Source organism: Bos grunniens, chromosome 14 (genome assembly GCF_055505025.1).
Source record: "Bos grunniens cultivar Pamir isolate PY7600 chromosome 14, Bosgru_T2T1.0, whole genome shotgun sequence".
In the NCBI taxonomy this organism is placed as follows: Eukaryota; Metazoa; Chordata; class Mammalia; order Artiodactyla; family Bovidae; genus Bos; species Bos grunniens.
In genome coordinates this window covers 80684244-80703230 of record NC_141178.1, presented here as the reverse complement: position 1 = coordinate 80703230, position 18987 = coordinate 80684244, and the positions used below count along the sequence as shown (strand labels likewise).

Below are 18987 nucleotides of genomic sequence, written 5' to 3'. Positions count from 1 at the left end.
CCTTTGGAACTTGAATAAAGATCAGGAGTCATGCTGGGAGATAGCTCATTTTTAGAATCAGAATTTTAAAATATTTTGACAGGTTGTAATGAAGTGCTAAAATCATTAAGGTAAAATTAAAATTTATTAGGAATAAATGTAAAATGGTAGACTTAAATCAAAAAGAAAATCAACGGAGAAGGTTGAGGGTGGGTGAAATATGTCCTAACTGTTCCTGTGTGCAGAAGACGGGGTGGTGGAGGATGTTGGTTGACTAAAACCGGGATTGTCAAGCTTTTATGTGAATGGGCACATGAGAAATAGTTTAGGTTTTCCAGACTAATAGACAAAATCAAGGATATTATGTAAATACTTCTATAACAAGAGAGAACACAGAATTTTTTTCTTGGACAGAATCCAAATTATAACTGAGCATGATTTTTTATGATATCGGTCCCCTGATGAGAGAATGGGATTCTCTTTCAGGGGCGGAAGTGGAGCGGGGGGTAACACTTTTTTAAATTGAGTTTTAAAGCTAGTGCTGCCTGTCATCAGAGTCAGTCACACATGTTTGTCTCCTAATGCTGATCTAACAAGGAGGTATTTCATCTTTGAAAATGTCTTTATGCCGATCGGTGCTCTCAGATCCTGATACCGTGCAGGAGTATATCATTTTAATTGAGCATATTCATTACTTGGAAGGCATTTATAGAATTCTCTTAGATTCTTCTTGATATTTGCCTTTTAGCGTGTCGTCGTATTGCAGATTAATCACTTCCGGTTGATGGTTGGAAGGGGGGGCCTCAACTGCATAGTTAAATGGATTTTGAAATATGTAAATTTTCATTATACTTGCATCAAGGTTCAAAAAATGCTGCTGGAACTGTAGCTTAAACTCAGAAAATATATCTGCTGTGAATTTGTGTGGGAATGGAAATCTCACTTCTCATAACTTCTGGTAGCTTGGGGAGTGTGTAAAGAAGCGTGGTGTTCCTTGTGATTCAGATGTTGGCTGTCATTGAAATGACTTTACTGCAGTAGAAGGGCCTCATATAAGCAGCCTTGGAATTTTAGGTTGGGTTCATTAAGAAATGTTATCAAGTCTTTTGTGCATGCTAAATAGCTTCAGTCGTGTCCAACTCTGCGACCCCATGGCCTGTAGCCTGCCAGGCTTCTCTCTTCGTGGGATTCTCCAGGCAAGAATACTGGAGTGGGTTGCCATGCCCTCCTCCAGGGGATCTTCCTGATGCAGACATAACCTGTCTCTTAGGTTTCCTGCATTAGCAGGTGAGTTCTTTACCACTAGCGCCACCTGGGAAGCCCTTAGCCAGTCTTTAGTTAAAGCTAATTTCATTGACTACAGTGTTCAGTAATAGTAGTAGTCGACAGAGGGTCTCTTTCAGAGCAATTTCAGTCATGCTTCTGAGGTCAACAAGTCACAACAAAACCTACCCCAAACTGCTAAACTGCTGTGTGGAAGGACAAGTCAGACTATTTCAGTGAACTTTGCTGTTGATGCTGCTGGTTCAGCAACACACAAGAGATTAGAAAACTTTGCACAGGGTACCTGCAGATGAAGAACCCAGTGAATAACTGTAGTTGAAATAACCATGTTTAAATGCTTTAAACATCCTAACGTTTTCACGATCTTTGTAAATTTGTCCAGCCAGCCCTTTTCCTGCTTCCCATGTACTTTCAGTCAGCATTTGTATTCTGCTTCAGGTAATACTAAATTTAGTGTTTTGTCCAGTTCTTTGAAAATATTCTCCCTTGTAGTCCACATACATTGTTCTTGGAAGCCAGTTCCTCAGGACCATCGACTCCTTGAGTAACATTTGTTGACAAGCAGCCAAGGAAAGCCCCCAGAGTTGTTTGCCTTGTTCTGTGACTGACTGTTGATGCTGTTTCCTGCACCCTCAACTCTGAGCATCTGTTCTTACTGATAGTCCTGAGCAGGTTTTTTCTCAACACATTTCTCTGGCCGTGCGAACATCGGTGTAAACCGAGGAGCCATCTAGGATTGTGAGCAGAGGCGTAGTGTGTCTGACTGAGATGCCGAGTCACCTACTGTGTTGAGAACAAGCGCTGGGGTGGCTGGGGCAGGCGCAGGGGTCCTCTGTTCCGCGCTGTTCCTGCTCGGGTGAGTGATGACGGCAGCTCAGGTCGGCATAGTGCTGGGGGCCATGGCACCAGGGGCAGTTTCTGGGCATGTTCTGCAGGAAAAGCCGACAAGATTGGGTGGGGAGTGTGGGAGGAAGGGTCAGGGGTGGTGTCCACTGTTTGTGGCCTTGGCCGTTGGAAGGCAGGGCTCATAAACGTGGAGGACTGCACAGGAGGTTCGTGAGGGAAGATCAGGCCTGAGCTCTGTTGGGCATTTTGAGCAGTTCCCTTGGGCAACCTTTCGCTTCTTTGAGCAGCTTGCAGCTGGTCCCAGATCCAGTATATCTGTCAGGGTTTGGTCAGGAACTCAGAAGCCACTACAGATGTTTTCTCAACAGGAATTAGAATCCATCACTTGTGTTGGAAGGGCTGGCAGGGTCAAAGGTCAGGGAAGCAGCCCTCACACTGAGTGCGTCCCCGGGTTCCTCTGGGCTCAGCGGTGATATGGACAGTTGGTGCTGCTGCCACTGAACTCAGTGTGTTGAGGCAGGTGGTTCTTGGAGTCTCTCTCTGGGGCAGCTGAAATTCTCCTTGGAACGTACCTGAGGTCTTGGCTGCCATATCAACCTGCAGCTATGCTCCTGCCCACAGCTGCCTCTGGGGAGTACTTTTCTCCTTCATCTTATCAGTCTTGCAAGAGTTTCCTCCAGCCCTAAATTGGGGCAGGAAGCAGTTCTGGCTTCTCTGTGGTGCTGGGATGCAGGGTGACAGCAGTCAGTCCAGGACGACAGCCAGGCAGCGGGTCTGAGCGAGAAACACACATTGTAGAGCTGTTGGCAGGAGACAGCACTTCTGTTCAGCTTGCCTGAGAGGTAAGCTCGGCCAGGAGGAGAAAGGACAGCGCCTTGGGGGCTCTAGAATGGACTGGTTAGAGTGAGCAGGAGCCATCTGAGCACTGAGAAGAAAGTGGGGCAGTCTGTTGGTGGTGTTGTGAGTGTTGGTTTTTCAGAACTTAGTAACTTCGCCTCTTATTTCCTGTTACTGTGTTCACTTAGTGCTTAGTACAGATGGATGGCAAACCCTGTGTTCAGCCCTGGCGCAGATGCCCGAGACATGGCATGCCCACCTGTGAGCAGCGCCACCGTGCAGTATTAGAGTATTTTTGGCTAGAAAATTAGTTTGAAGCGTAAAGAAGCTTTTGTTTGCCCAGATGATTTTCATAATATATTCACATTCTTTATATATTTTTGGTTTTTAGAAAGTTGGTTCTGACCTTTTTTTTTTTTTTAAGAATACAGGTTCCAGCTTGCCTAAGTATGAAACTGTTGGTAGACTGAGCTTAGAGGAAGGGCGATGCACATGAAGAGGTTGTGTATTTTGGACATTGGAGACCTTCACAGTTAACTCACATTATTGCAGTGTTGTGGGTTAAGAAACAGTGGGTTTGGGCCTTATTTAACACTTAGCATCAAAAAGACCAATTCTCCTCCAGGGGTGCAGCCTATATGTTCGATTCGAGCCAACTAGAATTTGTCAGTGTCGTGTTGAATGTTACTGAGCTTTAGGAAGAATTCTCTGTCGTGGTTGCTTTGGAAAGCCCAGATCTTGTTCATTGTTTTAACAGTAAATTATCTGGTTACTTTGGGAAAGCAGAATAGCACCATCAGTTTTAAGAGTGCTGGTAAGCTAGTTTTGAGCTTCCCTTGTGGCTCAAACGGTAAAGAACCTGCCTGAAGTGTAGGAGACCCAGGTTTGATCCCTGGGTCGGGAAGATCCCCTGGAGAAGGGAATGGCAACCCACGCCTGTATTCTTGCCTGGAGAATCCCACTGACAGAGGAACCTGGTGGGCTACAGTCCATGGGGTGGCAAAAAGTCAGACACGACTGAGTGACTAACACTTTCAAGCCAGCTAACGCTTGAATCCTGGTTGCTCCCTTGCTTGCTGTGTGACCTGGAGAATTTAATTCGTTAAGACTTAGCTTTCTTATGTGTAAAATGGGAACACTGATAGTAACCAGTTAGGACTGTGAGGAGCTGGTACTTGCAAAATGCTCAGGAGAAAGGCTGAAACTAACTGTATGATGATCAGGCTTGATTCTGAGGCTTAGTGAGAGGTGGGTGTCAGAAAGCTGGCCAGGTTGGATTGTGCGTTGAAATGAGAACAAGATGAGCAGGGTGGTAGAAGGAAATATTTTACCTGTTATTGAAACGTAGGTTTAGAGTGTGTGACTGGTGGAAAATTTTAGTTCACATTGTTAGAAAGGGAAAGGGGTTCAGAGTATCCCAGGTGTCTGTTTATACCCATCTTAAAACACCTGTTTGTGCCAGAAAGGTGTAGCTTATCCACCTTACAGCCATCTTCAGGGACCTGGTAGTATATTTTATTATATAATGAGGCAAGTTTAGTTTCTCTTTATCTGTCTGGAGCAAAAGATTTTACTTATGCATTTTAATTATACAGCTTGGGAAATGTTTGATTTTCTGCTCTTATTGAACTAGTTCAATTTTTATGCTTATATTTTATCAGTTTTGTATGTTTGCTAAGATGCAGAGCTTCATATTCTTAATAAAGATAGATTAGCTCATGGGATAAATAGGAGTGCGGGCACACAGCGGGCGCTGAGTCGCTCACTACTAACATGACAAGTGAACAGCCCTCCGGTGATAAAATGGAATGTTGTTACCTACTTGAATTCTCCTTACAATGAAACAAAGAGCAGTTGTAAAGCACTCACAAGTCAGTGCATCCATTCATTTATTCATGCATTGTCACTCAGGCATCAAGCATATGTTTATTGATTAAGTGCTCTAGGTGTTTGATACAGTGTATATTATCGGGGTATACAGTGGGGAACAAAAACCAGACCTGGGGAGTAACTGGGATGTTTTGCCTTTCACAGCAAGGAGAAGAAAGACAGTTGCAGGAGACTTGCATTTTAATGAATGATGTTTTCAGGTTTGTACTGCTTTAATAGAAAAGAAGCACGCCCCACCCCCCCACCCCCCGCCTCCCCACCCCGCAAAAAAAAAAAAAAAAAAAAAGCAGAGAGCTTCTAAAGAGCACATGGGTTTTTTTACCTCTTGCAACCAACTGGAGTCAGAACTTCACTCTGGCTTTATTTAATAGTGCGTGGGTCCTGAGGCTGCAGAGTTGAAGGAGGCTGTCTTGCTCCTAGAATCTCATATTTGAGTGGAGGGAGGGGCCGACACGTGGGGTCGGATTTGACATCCACACTAGTGGGTGACCCCTTGTGGCTCAGATGGTAAAGGGTCTGCCCGGGGTTCAATGCCTGGGTCAGGAAGATCCCCTGGAGAAGGGAATGCCAACCCACTCCAGTATCCTTGCCTGGACAATTCCATGGACAGAGGACCCTGGCAGGCTACAGTCCATCAGACTGTAGAGAAATCAGACACGACTGAGTGACTAACACACACGTGTTAAACCAGAAGCTACACCCCAAGGGTGCTTGGGCGCAGAACCGTGTCTCTGCTGTTCACTGATGTGTGCTTCAGTGCCTGGTGCTGTGCACGGCACGTCAGTGACTCCAGAGGCCCCTCTGGTGAGTGACAGGACTGGGGGAGCCAAGAGAGGGGCGTGGCCCCCTCCAGACACGCTCCTGTTCAGTGCGGGCAGGAAGGCCCCGGTGGACGGACTGCCGGTGGCACAGAGGTGTGAGGGAGGGCGCACGTGCTCTGTAAACTGAAGTAGCTTAACTTCGCCCGAATGTAGGCTTCTTCAGAGACACCGATGAAAGATGTTAGACTCTGGAGAGTTAGACTGGGCTTGATCCAGAAGGGTCTCAGGCCCTAAATACAGGAAGCACGTTCCCACTTCAGGTCGACACTTCATATTACACGGCACACGCCGTGTCAGAAAAGCTCCATTGTGTCTTGGGGTCCCATTCTGTTAGTGGTAGCTGGAGTACTGAAATTCTGTGAGCCACTGGTGAACTTTTCATCTTTGGGGGAAGATGAGGATATAGGATAAATAATTGTTTTCTCAGGAATAAAAATAGTCTAAACTCTTGAAGGACAGGAGTCTTCTATTTCTATGTCTTGATTTCTAGTTCCCTGGAGGAATGCCAGGTGTGTTGAGTAGATTCTCAGTATGTGAATAAACGAAGAACACCCTTGGCTCTTGTGCGCACTGTTGTAGCGAGCGTTGTGGTGGGTTCTGGAAGGTGACAGCTGAGAGATGGCCTTTGGCAGGTCTCCAGGTGAGCGCGGGGCAGAGGAGCGTGGGTCACTGACGACAGGACGAGGGTGAGTGCTGTGGACAGACCACAGGGAGTGCGAGGGGTCATCGCCCCCCTCGGAGCACTCAGCCCCCGGGCTCTTAGTTCTCTTTATACCTGCTGCTTATTTCCACATCCTCTGTGGCAGCCTTTTAGTAAACCTTCCACAGAGTCAGGCACACGGACTCTTCATGTCCTCTTTCTGGGCTCGGCTTCCTGGAGGTCTCTGTTCTCCCGTGTTCTCAGCCGGCTGTTCTCATGCCTTCCCTGCAGCGTTGCCCCGGTCGTCCTTTGCTCTTGCCCTTCGGCTTCTCTCCAGGGTTGGGTTTCATGTTTGGGGTACCCTTTGTCTTCGTCTTCCTTGACTGACTTCTTTGTCTTGGTTGACCACTGCGTCCAGAAGTGAACCACTTGAGAAGGATGATCGGGGTCTTGGGCGGGGCCGGGCCGCCTCCCACCTTCCCTCCTCCTGAGCCTCTCTGCTCCGACTGTCCTCCTCTCCTGGCCCACAGGAGCTCCTGTTCTGGAAGCTCCTTCCACCGTCAGGTCCTTGCTGAAGCTCCTGTTCTCCTGTGATTGCCTCCTACTTCGTTAGGCTTACATTTTGGGGGAGGACCTTCTCCAGTGGCCTCCTGAGGTAGGACGCTTGGGGCAGAAGGTTAGGGCGTGAGCGTGATTGAGGAGGGTGATTAAGGTGTGGCTGGTGTGGAGTTCTGTTGGCGTCGCTCTGATCCATTGCTTCCTGTGCTCCATGTTACTGGTTTTCAGTTCAGAAGCTTATTCTAATTTCTTATTCAATGTAACTTTTTCCCCTCCCATCTTTAGAAGCTTGTAGGAATTTAAAAATTCGGCCAGCTCTTTTAAAATGCCATGAAGTGTGGGTTTCTTTCCATCTACTGTTCTGCTCATTCACTGGGGACCTTCATTCTGGTAACTTCATTCCTCAGTTCTGGGAAAAGTTTTTCAAGTGATTGTGCTGATGCTTTTCTCCTTTCTGTTTCCTTGTTCTTTTTTTCTGGAAGTGTTGTTATCCACGAAACTGTCTTGGCTGATGTATTTTTCTTATTCTTTCTCTCCAGTATACTTCTGTCCCACCGTCCTTCCCTTTCTTCCTTCATTTTTTTATCCTGCTCTCAGGGAGATGTCTTGAATTTAACTTAACCTTCTTTTTAGTTTTTTGCTTCTGTGTTCATGTTCTTGAATATTCATGAGTATCCTATTTTTGTTTATTGATTGCAGCATCTTCTTACCTCTAGGTTTTTGATTGTAGAGTTTCTGTTTCTCTCAAGTATTTCCTTACCTCCCAATCCTCCAGAACCCTTTCCTTCTGTTTGCCATGGGGAGGGCCTTTTGACTTTTACATCAGGGTATTAGGGGTGGACGATTTGTTGGGGGATCCCCAGTGTATTTTCAGGTCTTTCTTCTTGGTCTGATTATATTCCCCAAGAATATTCTCTAGTCTCTTTCGTGTGGAATTCTGACTACAGAAATCTGGGGGCTGGGTGGGTGTGTGAGGGGTGGGGAGCTCGAGGACCCACCGTTGAGTTTTGTATGGTGATGAAGTCCCCCTGTGTGTAGTCCAGCTGGGCAGGGGGCCTTCAGTTGAGAGCCACTCTGCTTTTCCTGGGAGTGGCCATCAGGGATGGGGCAGCACTCGGACGCCTGGGGCTGAGCTTCTGGCTGCGGCTTGAGCAGACTTGCTGCTCCCTGTGGCCAGGCCCTGGAGAAGGCAATGGCACCCCACCCCAGTACTCTTGCCTGGAAAATCCCATGGACAGAGGAGCCTGGTGGGCTGAAGTCCATGGGGTCGCTAAGAGTCGGATAAGACTGAGCGACCTCACTTTCACTTTTTACTTTTATGCATTGGAGAAGGACATGGCAACCCGCTCCAGTGTTCTTGCCTGGAGAATCCCAGGGACGGTGGAGCCTGGTGGGCTGCTGTCTATGGGGTCACACAGAGTTGGACACGACTGAAGCGACTTAGCAGCAGTAGCAGTGGCCAGGCCCTGTCCTGCCCGCCCCGGTGCTGCCCGCTCTGAGCCTTCTGGGACACCCCTGTGGAAGTGGAATCGGGTCTTAGTTTTTCCACTGCTGGCTTAGAACCTGGCTTTCTTGGCCTGCTGAGTCATTTACTATGCTTCCAAACTTTCATAGTTTCTGTTTCCTCCAAGTTTTTTTTTTTCCCCGTTTTTAAAAAATTTGTTTTCGTCTTTATCTTCCGTGTGAGAAGCTTTTCTCACAGGCTCCAGAATTCTCTTTTTGCCCTGTCAGTTCTGCCTGAGCTGTGTTTTGTTATTCAATTTTTTTTTAATACCTCTTTAGTATAATTTTAGTGGGAGAGGGTGAAGTAGATGTATATATTGTTGGTGATCTTTCCCTGAGCTTACTAGCTAACTCTGTGTCATATTAATGCATGCTTGTTGATACGTTTTAGTAGTCTCCAGGTTTTCACATGTATTTTCTTGACTGAAATGTAGGTTTGAAGACGGACTTGATGGCGTGTTTTTACCCTCATGTGTCGTAGGTGATGAGACTGGCTCTGAGAAGGGGTGAACACAGTGGCTCTTTGAAAAAGTGGTGGAGAGGTGGTTTTGTAAATGCATGTTGTCTTTCCTTGTCAGGTTCTCGGTGACTGCTATGGAAAGAGGAAGGAGAAAGGAGGAGTGTTTGTAAGTCGTCGTGCGACTTCCTCACGGAGTTTTGGTGGCCTTCTGAACTGTGAGTCTGATTCTCTTGCTACACTTGTGTCTTGGTGTTTTGTTTTGTTTTGATTTTTCTTTCCCCTGTCATAGGGTTTTTTTGACACACAGTGGAAACAAACAAGAGGTAGTGAATTTTGCAGAGAAGGTGGGAGGAAAAATAGAAGTCATTTAGTCCCTTCTATATGTGTGCCTTCTGTACTTTATATACCTTTTTGTATATATGGTTAACAACTACAATAACATCACATGGTTTAGAATAGGGCCAACTCTTTGCAAACCCATGAACTGTAGCCCACCAGGCTCCTCTGTCCATGGGATTCTCCAGGTAAGAATACCGGAGTGGGTTGCCATGCCCTCCTCCAGGGGATCTTCCTGATCCAGGGATCGAACCCATGTCTCTTATGTCTCCTGCAAGTTCTTTAGCACTAGCGTCACTTGGGAAGCCCGGAATGGGGTCTGGTACCTTATAATACCATGATATGCCTGCTGATGGGTCCTCTCCCCTCTCACATTTGCGTCACTGAGGGACAGTGAGGCTACAGGTCCCAGTGCAGAGCTGGGACGCACACTGTGTCTGACTCAGCCTGTGCCCTGTCCTCTGATACCTGGTTCTCAGGGGCTCTGGATTCAGATGGCAGCTTAGCTACTTACGCTTTACTAACTGCCTACACCTGGCTTTCCCATCCAGTAGGGCGTGATGATAGCCCTTCCCCAGGCACAGGAGGTGAGAGGTATGTGACGTGCTCACAGATGTCAGCAGTGGTCACTCCCTGGGAGGGAAGCTGGGCCCGAGAAACTGGGCTCTTTATGATGTGGCCGTTTTTAGCTGTGGGGTTTGTTTCATGCCCCACAGTGGGGAAGTGGTAGAGTTGAGGTTCTATCCCAGTTTGTCTGATGTCTGAGGACTGCTCTCTGGTGAGTCTGGTGGTGAATTGAGGACAGGCAGCCAGAGAAAATGAATGTGTGTCTCCTGGGGTGCTGGCGTTGGTCAGCACTCTGTTGTACCAATATGTTGTGTTGGTAAAAGCCTCATGAACTTGATGGATTCAGACCTCATGACAGTTTATAACTGTGTTGAATTTCACTTTGGCCAGTGTCCTTGTGTTGGATGTCCAGGTGGCAGGGCCCTGGTTAAAGTTTTTCCACTTCCTTCTGAGGGTCGGTTCACTTTCCTGCTTTGTTCTCTTTTCCCCCAAGCAGCTTCTGTCTCTACAGAGGCTAGGTATTAGGGAAGGGAAATTATGTCATGCAGTTTCAATTTCCGAGCAAGGCCCGGAAGTCTTAGTCCTGTTTTTCCAATTCGCCCCGCTCTTTACTGGCTGTGGGAGGAGCCTGGGCTGCGTGCTGTGATGGTGTTGCAGGTCATGAGGTCACAGCCCAGCTCTTTGCATCCCCCTCCATCCAGATGATACGTTTGTTCCTGTGACTGTAACGTCCACTTGGGTGCAAATCTGTTTCTGAGAGTCTTGGAAATAAAAAAAAATTTATTTCACTTCTGCATCTTTTGTTTGATTCATAGGTGGTTTGTACTAAATACTGAATGAAGGAATGTTTAATGCTTGCCACAAAATAACTTCTTTTAGTAGATCCAAATAAGGCAGAATATCAAGTGTAGCTTTTTAGCAACATTAGAGCTTAAAAATACCTCATCTTGGTACAGGTACAGCACAGGGGACAATATTTACATGAGGGGGCAATATTTAGTAGAAGGCACTCAGAATTCTTCTTGAAATACGATGGAGCGGAAGAAAGGCCTGGCGGGAGGGCAGTGAGACGTCAGGCAGGCCCCTGATGAGCCAGGGGCCTCTTCTCCAGCTCATTGGAGCTTTTAGCACCAGGACTGCTGATAATCTACTGATTCTGGCTTGTCCCCTCCCCACCAGTATTTGAAAATACTTAAGCCCAGAAAGATAACCGTCTAACTGGTGTTCCTCCAGACAGATGGTCAGACAGTAGGAGTCCGTCTTGCCTCCCCCAAAGTCAGCCTGGAGCTGCGATGCTAAGAGCCAGACCCCCATCCCCCCGAGTGTGCCATCGTGAGCTCCTGGTCCTCCTGGGCCCTGCAGAGCAGCTCTGCTTCTGGAGCTGCTTTGCCAGAGTTGGTTCTTGGTTCTTGTTTGATTTGGTGTGTGTGTTGGAGGGCAGGAACTTGGGATGGAGGTGTTTTGCAACCTTAATTCTAGGAAGGTGCAGAAAAGTTTTGGAGGAGTTGAATCACTGAAATATGTGTGGAGATCATTTTCAGGGTTAACGTTTGTGGGAAGGTGGTAGACAGGAAGGAAGGCTGCCTCAAGACCCTCTGAAGACCCCCATTTTGTTAATAAAGATGTCTTTTAAGCATCAGGACAAGTGAGTACAACTAAGATAGATTGGACTCTGAGTTCTTGGGGCCGTTTACTCAAAAAACCTGTTTTTTAGTGTCTGGAATTCCAGATATCGTCCTGAGACTTCCCTAGGTGCTAAGCAGGATGGACATGGTTCGTGTTCTTGTGTGACACCGGTTTTGTTGGGGTGCTGACCTCTGCCATGGGGAGAGAGTGTGCAGAGAGTGCGGGGGTCCGTGCTCACAGGCCCGGGACCAGCCTGGTCGGCACAGGCCCCCAGGGGCTGCAGTGCCCACGTGGACCCCGGAGGATGAGAGTGTGTGGCCCGCACACAAGTGTTCAAGGAGCGAAAACGTCTCATGCAAAGGCCCAGGCGAGAGAGCTTGGTTTTTGCGGATATGTGAGTGTAGCTTACTTAGAGCAGTGATTGCAGGTGTTGACAGGTGAAGTGTGCGCAGGTGAGGCTGGAGGGTAGTCAGCAGCCTGACTGTGAAGGAGGGTGCGGAACCCAGGTAAGGAGCTGGAGCTTTATCCTGAGGGCTGTGGGGAAGGACGGCAGGGTGGATTTTTGTTAATTCATGTAATTACCAAGATGGTAGCAGGCGAGATCATGCTGGAAGCAGTGGTTCCCTAGCCTCCCCAGCCCCCAGCTCCACTCTGCATCACCCCCCTTTGTAACTGTCTTCCCTTGTGGACTTTCTGGAAGTTACCTCCAAGACGCCGCATTCCATGTGGAACCGTGTCATCTGCGGCTTCAGCGTTGGGTGGTTTGTTCGTTTTCTGATGTGGGGTGTGTGACTGAGCCTAGTGGTCCTGTGCGGAGCACGGGAGAGTGCCTTCCCAGAGGGGCCTGCAGGAGGATAGGAATGGCTGGCTGTAGCAGGGGTGGGTGCTCGAGGGAAGAAAGTGCACAGAGGTGGAGCTGGACGGTGCAGAGACTGCACCCTTCAGAGATGGAAGCAGGCTTCATGGGAAATGTGGCATTCTGATTGTTTAACATTTGTTATACATTTTTAATATCCCCAAATCTGAGCCTAGGAGACACCAGAACTCCTGAATCCAAGTGATAATCTGAAACTTGATTTTGTGTATTGACTCATGGGGAAAAAATCCTTATAGAACACCTGTCACAAAAACTTAATACAGTTGGCATCTGTCTGGCTGTACAGAGCAGTCAGTGGAGCCAGGCTGTGCTATTGAGCTGCTCTGGTTGTCAGGCATGAACAGGGCATTTAAGAAGCTGCTCCGTGTTTGGCTTCACCAGGGCGTGTGGGCATCAGAGAGGTTGGAGATATCGCCAAGGTGTGTGAGCAGCAGTCCCACCTGTGTGGCATGGTCGTAGCATCCTGGAGGGAAGGAAGCGTTCATGACGAGGCCATGCAAGACCCAGGGTGGTTAGATTGGAGCCTTTTGAAAGAAGTATCACTGCATTTGAAGTGCTGAGGCAAAATCTTGACAAATAAGGTCCACAAAGACTCTCAGTGATTGCCAGCTCCAGGGCAGCTCTTCTGAAAATGCCTGGCGGTTCTCGTGTATGATCAGGACCCTGCGTTGAGTTCAGTGGGTCCTCTGTGTGCACGTTACCTGCTGTGTGAGGCCTCAGTTTAATGCTCATACCTCTGTGAAGAGTGTGTCTTTATGTTTCCAGTCTTACATTGTGATTCAGAAATTTGGGTGAAGGAAATAGTCATAATCATAATAGCTGCCATTTATGTGTCAGTCATTGTGTCAGATTAGTATTTAATTTTTTATAATAGTTCAGTAAGGTAGCACTTACTGTTCCCATTTTATAGAGAAACTGGACTTGGAGACGTTAAGAAACTTTTTGCCCAAGGTTTCATATGGTGGTCATCAAGTTTTCAAGTTCCCATGCCCTGATGGTCCTGCGGTGGGTCTTGCTTTCGTAGTGGAGAGTCGCAGACCCTTCCCTAAGCGCCGCGCCTCCTTTCTGTGCTGTCAGCCGCGCATCGACCATGGTGCGTGTTTTCGGCGTGTCTGTGTCGCCTGTGCTGACCTGCATCACCGCTGTTTGTACAGAGCTCTGCAGGTGGTTCATAGTCCGGGGTTCCCAGCTCAGACTGAGCAGAGAGGTGGTTTCATCAAATACTGGGAAAACTAGGGAAATGGGTCCGTTCCTATCCCTAGAAGTGGGGAGACAACTTTTCCTGTGGAAATTTTTATAGACTTTGGTCTGCTGCTGCTGCTGCTTCTGCTAAGTCGCTTCAGTCGTGTCCGACTCTGTGCGACCCCATAGACGGCAGCCCACCAGGCTCCCCTGTCCCTGGGATTCTCCAGGCAAGAATACTGGAGTGGGTTGCCATGTCCTTCTCCAATGCATGAAAATGAAAAGTGAAAGGGAAGTCGCTCAGTCATGTCCGACTCTTAGCGACCCCATGGACTTCGGCCCAACAGGCTCCCCCGGCCCTGGGATTTTCCAGGCAAGAACACTGGAGTGGGGTGCCATTGCCTTCTCTGAGACTTTGGTCTACTCCTCATGAATTCTGAAGTCAAAATATACAAACTCCTCAGCATTTCTTCTTTAATTGTCTATTAGAAAGGGTAGACGGAGAAGGCAATGGCACCCCACTCCAGCACTCTTGGCTGGAAAATCCCATGGACGGAGGAGCCTGGTGGGCTGCAGTCCATGGGGTCGCTAAGAGTTGGACACGACTGAGCAACTTGACTTTCACTTTTCACTTTCATGCATTGGAGAAGGAAATGGCAACCCACTCCAGTGTTCTTTCTTGACTGGAGAATCCCAGGGACGGGGGAGCCTGGTGGGCTGCCACCTATGGGGTCGCACAGAGTCAGACACGACTGAAGTGACTTAGCATCAGCAGCAGAAAGGGTAGATGTCTCTTAAAAGAACATTTGCAGCAAGGTGGATGAACTTGGGAAGTATTATGCTAAATGAAATAAGTCAAAGAAAGACAAGTGCTGTATGTTATTACTTATATGTGAAACCTAAAAGTACAACACACTAGTGAATACAGCAACAAAAAAAGCAGACTTACAGAGAACAAGCTGGTGGTTACCACTGGAGAGAGTGGGTATTGGGGAGGGACAGTTGAGGGCTGGGGGTGTAAGAGGTACAAACTATTAGGTATAAAGTAAGTTGCAAAATGAGCAATATAGCCAGTGTTTTATAATAACTATAAATGGAGCATAACCTTTAAAAATTGTGAATCACTGTATTGTACACCTGTAACTTAGATAATATTGTACAGCAACTATACTTCAGTTTTTTTAAAAAGTTCTATTTTTTGACCATATGACATGTGGGCTCTTTGTTCCCCAACCAGGGATTGAACCTGCACTCCCTGCTTGGCACGCATGAGTCTTAACTGGTGGACAACCAGGGAAGTCCCTATAATTCAGTTTTAAAGAAAAGATCTCAGTGAAAATTTCAATTGAAAATATGGCCAAAAGGTTTGAGTAGGTATTTCGTTCATTTCATAGGATAAGAATAAGCACACAGAAAAATGCTCAGCACCGTTACTCACTGGGGAAGGGCAGACAGCAACTACGTTGAGGTGCCATTGCAACGCAGTTAGAGTGGTTAACAGTAAAACTAGACGGCACGAGGTGACAGTGTCCAGTGACAAAGATGTGAAACAGGACTCTTGCCTTGCTGGTGGGAATGCAAAGTATAACCACTTTGGAAAATAATTTGGCAGTTTCTTATAAAGTTGAATATATACTTATCATACAATCCAGTAATCCTATTTTGAGGTATTTATCCAAGAGAAATGAAAATTTATGTCCGTGTGCCTGAATGTTTATAGCAGCTTTATTCATAATCGTTTAAAATGGAAAACAACTTGAATGCCCATCAGCTGGAAAACGGATGAGCAGATTGGGGTCCACCCCTGCAGTGGAATCCTATCCAGCAGCAGCAACAGGAAGGAACTAACTACCAACATAGGAGCAAAGTGGTGTGTCTCCAAAGCATTCTGCCCGTTGAGAACATGAAGCGCTCGTGTTGCTGGGGTTCCATTGATGTAACATTCTGGTTAAGGCAGAGCTCTGAGAGCAGAGATGAGGTGAGTGGCTGCCTGGGGCTGCCAGAGAGAGACTTGTTTTCCGGGGACATGAGGACACTCCTCTGGGCGACAGAAAGCGGCCGTTCCTCCGCCTGGCGGTGGCCACGCCACAGAGGACGTTCGTCAGAGCTCCTGAGCCGGAGGTTTTCCTGTATGGAAATTATACCCCAGGCTTCAAAGATAGGTGACTTCTGTGTGTATACACACAGATACTGTATGCACTTGAGCTCAGGTTTTCTTTCAGGCTGGATTAAACTTTATTTTTCTGGACAAGGTATCCTGGAAGTTTAAGTGAAGTAGATTTTAGCCATAGACACAGCTTCTGAAACCATGTAACCTTGAAGTCCTTGGCTGAGTTTTGTATGCTAAAGCCTTTGTATGTAGTTTATCTTCATATAACATGATTGTATATTACAGATGTTGCGTAATTAGCATAAGTTAAAAGTGTTTTAAAAGTTAAATTATTTTAGGGGATTTCAAGTTCTTGTAGCTCTGGAGAAAAATAGTTTTACCAGTGTTTACAATTAATAAATAATGTTTTCTCTGGTTAATGAGACAAATTTATGTAGTCTTCAGCTGTTTTGTTCGGTCAGCTGTAATTGTAGGATACAGGTATATTTTACACTGCTAGAAATACCAAGAATGCACACAGAAAATGATACACATAGGCTTCGTTGAGCTTAAGACTTGCAATTGAAGTACAGTTTTTAGAAGCATGCAGGAGAGTTGCTTGTTACTGCTCTGTGGTGCTTTCTGATGTCCTCCAGAGCAGTTATTCAGCACTTTTTCCCAGTAGGCCCTTGTTTATGTATAGAGTGGGGAGGGAAATTAAAGTGGAAGTTTGTGTGTGAGGGTTTTAATTTTTATTTACAAATCAAAATTTGTTTGATTTTGGAAAGTAAGAAGGCCACTATTTTAAATGATGACTTCATGGTTTTATGATGGGAGGTGCCGCTCTGTGTGGTCACAGCAGTCAGTGGTACAGCGGAGCGGGCTTCTGCCCCTTGTTGCACGTGCCCCTCTGTGTTTGCGGCCCTCCTTGCTCTCCCCTGGACACGTGAAGCTTCCCACCGTGTGTGTCCAGCCCCGCTCACCGCAGCTCCCGCCTGCCGCCCTCTGTACAGTGAGCACATGGCCCAGATCCGCTAGTGGCCTCTTGGCAGCACACTGAGAGACAGAGGAGAGAGTGGAGTTGTCCTGCTTACTTTTTGCTGTCTGGCTCCATCCCTGTGTCTTCCTCTGGACCCCGCGGTAACTTAATCCTGGTCCAGAGGCCGAGGAGAAGGCTGGGGTGTTTGCTTCAGTTGATGGCATTTCCAGGTGCTGTGGGGCTCCTGTTGCATGAGCTCGGGGATGGCTTGCGGGGTGTTTGCTTTGATTTGGCTCGTGTTGTTGCTGCACACGTTTGGGGTGTACCATGCAGTGTCTCCTGAGAGGTTTTGGTATGATTTGCTTAAAGTTACTGTATATGCAGAATAGGAAAAAAATAGTGGATTATACACTTAAAAAATATGTAACCGTGTTTATTTTCCTATGTATTTCAAAGGATACTTACAGGTCTTCTTAAAAAATGTACTGAAAGTCATCAGACTCACTTTTAGCCTTTCTGGGTGACTTGGGATCTGCAGTGTGAACGCTTGTCGCCTTCAGTGTGCGGTAGCACAGCTTTTGCCTTTCTGTCTGCGGTAAACCTGTTTCTCTCCCTCGGATTCCAGTGTTCTGGTTTGCTGGGCCTCCCTGTGCTATGGGCGCGTGAACTGGGCTCAACAGCAAAGTGACAGTGGTCTGCGCTGGGCTGACTGCCTCAGAAACCCTCCAGCACCCTTTCCAGTTTGCTGCTCCTTGGGTTTTGGTTTTTAATTGTTTAAAATTGCAGTATAGTTGCTTTACAGTGTTTCAAGTGTACAGTGTGTTTTGTTTTTTTAGATGAAAAAATTTTTTTCTTTTATAGAAAAGTTATAAGATGTAGTAGTATAGGGAACTCCTGAATATGGCACTTCACCTAGATTCACCAGATGTTAAACTAACGTTCTGTTGCCTTTGCCTGCAGGCCCTCCCCAACCCTGTTTTCCTCTTCTCTCCCTTCCCCCACCCCACCCTCTCTTTCTGTCTTTCCAGGTACGTGCACACGTGTATTTACTGTGAGAGTAGGTTGCAGCGCTCACTCCCTTTACCGCTTAGATACTGCGATGAGTCGGGACTGGGGAGACAGAGACTTGGGAGGGCACAAACAAAACCTTGTGTGCACCAGGAGAAAGGAGCAGTGGCCCCACAGGAGACTGAGCCAGCCTTGCCTGTGAGTGTTCCGGAGTCTCCGGTGGAGGCGTGGGTCCACAGTACCTGCCGCGGGGCCAGGGACACTGACTGCAGCAGGCCTGGGAGGTACAGGGTGCTGGCATAGGCCCTTTTTTAGGAGGTCACCATTACCTCTGCCAAAGCAGGGCTATAGGGAGGGAACAGCCCCACCCGTCAGCAGAAGATTAAAGATTTACTGAGCATGGACTTGTCCACCAGAGCAAGACCCAGTTTTCCCCACAACTAGTCCCTCCCATCCGGAAGCTTCCACCAGCCCCTTATCCTCATCCATCAGAGGGCAGACACAATGAAAACCACAATCACAGATAACTGACCAAACTGATCACGTGGACCACAGCCTTGTCCAACTCAGTGAAACTGTGAGCCGTGTCACGTGGGCGCCCAAGATGGATGGATTGTGGTGGAGAGTTTTGCCAAAACGTGGTCTACTGGAGAAGGGAATGGCAAACCACTCCAGCCTTCTTGCCTTGAGAACCCCATGAACAGTATGAAAAGAACAGAATGACCACGATGTATTCATGGAATTATCAAATTACCAAATTTACAAAAGTTAACATTGCCTTTGCAGCTCATACACTTACCAAAATGTAGACACCATTGTCATTTTCTTGTTGAACCCAAGTTTTTGTGCCTGACGCACACGGAGGCCAAATAAACTAAAATGCTGGAATTTGAAGGAGAGAAAAGTTATTGCAGGGCCAAGCAAGGAGAATGCTCAAAAGACCTGAATCCTGGGTGGTTCTTGGGGCAAAATTCCAGGGGAGAAGGCGACTGCAGGGTGTGTGGCCCTCCTCTCATTGGCTGGCGAGAGGTAACAGGTTGTGTTCAAGGAATCTCAATCATCAGTCTTCCGCTTCCATGCAGTTTGGGTTCTGCTCAGCCTGAAGTTACAGTCCTCTACCTGGGTGGGGCCCTTAGTTGCTGTAGAAGACCTGTGTCAGATGTTACGTGTTATCTACCCTTTGAGGAGGAACCAGGACCCTGCTTTATTCACACACTGATCTTTCTACTGCTCCTCCTCTAGTTCTGCATTCCCCTAATTAGTAACTGTTTGAATCTGCCCTTTGCAACTCAGGGAAGGTTTTGGAGGCTGAAACAAGAAATGGAGGACACAGCAAGGCTTTATAGTGCCTGGGAAGGGCCCCAGGGCCCCAGGGCCCCAGAAAGTTCCTTCATGCCCCTCCATGGTCACAGTCCCTGCCCCAACCACTCGCTGCTCCCCTCCCCCCATAACTTCTGTGTTCCTTCCACTTCAGGTCACTTTTGCCTGTTCTAGGAGCTCATGTC

The 18987-nt window shown here is 47.4% G+C and overlaps 1 protein-coding gene across 48 annotated transcripts in view; it reads left to right on the top strand.

Annotated features, from left to right (window-relative positions):
* The window catches only part of PTK2 (protein tyrosine kinase 2), a 192950-nt gene that overhangs the window by 14429 nt on the left and 159534 nt on the right, over positions 1-18987 (top strand). For 34 of the 48 annotated variants that reach the window (XM_086337507.1, XM_086337503.1, XM_086337505.1 and 31 more), the window contains exon 2: positions 8937-9033. The exons of the other annotated variants lie outside the window; for them this stretch is intronic. The gene's annotated coding sequence lies outside the window, so the exon portion shown is untranslated. The remainder of the gene's footprint in view (positions 1-8936; positions 9034-18987) is intronic. 48 annotated transcript variants of the gene reach the window in all.